At 43.5% G+C, this 874-nt stretch overlaps 1 pseudogene; it reads right to left on the bottom strand.

Moving 5' to 3' along the window:
* Nucleotides 1–219: 219 nt before the first annotated feature.
* LOC102408716 lies at nt 220–545 on the bottom strand (annotated as a pseudogene).
* Nucleotides 546–874: the final 329 nt, after the last annotated feature.

Raw genomic sequence — 874 nt, 5'->3', positions numbered from 1 at the left:
GTGTTGTTTCTGAGACACTTGTGGCCCAAATTCTTTGGATAAAGACACACAGAGCTGCATGTTGCCTGATTGCTAGTCTGTGTCCCCTACCAGAGGGTGAGGTCTCCGGCGTCAGCTCTGATTCCTTACACCTGCTTGGCATGTTAGTGGGTCTCAACAAATGTTGAACCAACGATTAAGCAAATATTCACTATCGATTTAGCATATTTAAATGTATCAACTTTCTCTGTTATATTTTATTTATCTATTTACATATTCATTCATCCACTCACTCATTCATTCACAGAGGACAGAAAGCTTTATTCATTCACACTGCTCCAGAGAAAGGCAGGATCAGTTTAATATGCAGTCCTCTTGGGTTTCTGCCAATTCTCTCTGAATGCGTTTCAGCTCAACCCTGCTTCTCTTTCTCCTCAGCTGCTACCCTCTCCTCTCCTGCCCAGTGTTTCAGGTAATTGTAGACTTGGCTTCATAGGTCAAGCCCAGGAACAGAGCAGAGTAGTGGCCGAGCTTGATGAGGGAGAGACATGCGTTGGCAGCACCATCTTGTCTGTGCTCTGTTCTTAATTTTTTTTTTTTTCATGTGTGTTTAAATTTTATTTTATTTTTAAACTTTACATAATTGTATTAGTTTTGCCAAATATCAAAATGAATCCGCCACAGGTATACATGTGTTCCCCATCCTGAACCCTCCTCCCTCCTCCCTCCCCATTCCATCCCTCTGGGTCGTCCCAGTGCACCAGCCCCAAGCATCCAGTATCGTGCATCGAACCTGGACTGGCAACTCATTTCATACATGATATTTTACATGTTTCAATGCCATTCTCCCAAATCTTCCCACCCTCTCCCTCTCCCACAGAGTCCATAAGACTGT

Source organism: Bubalus bubalis, chromosome 6, assembly GCF_019923935.1.
Source record: "Bubalus bubalis isolate 160015118507 breed Murrah chromosome 6, NDDB_SH_1, whole genome shotgun sequence".
NCBI lineage: Eukaryota > Metazoa > Chordata > Mammalia > Artiodactyla > Bovidae > Bubalus > Bubalus bubalis.
The sequence above is the reverse complement of the archived record's forward strand: the minus strand, read 5'-3'. Positions and strand labels throughout refer to the sequence as shown.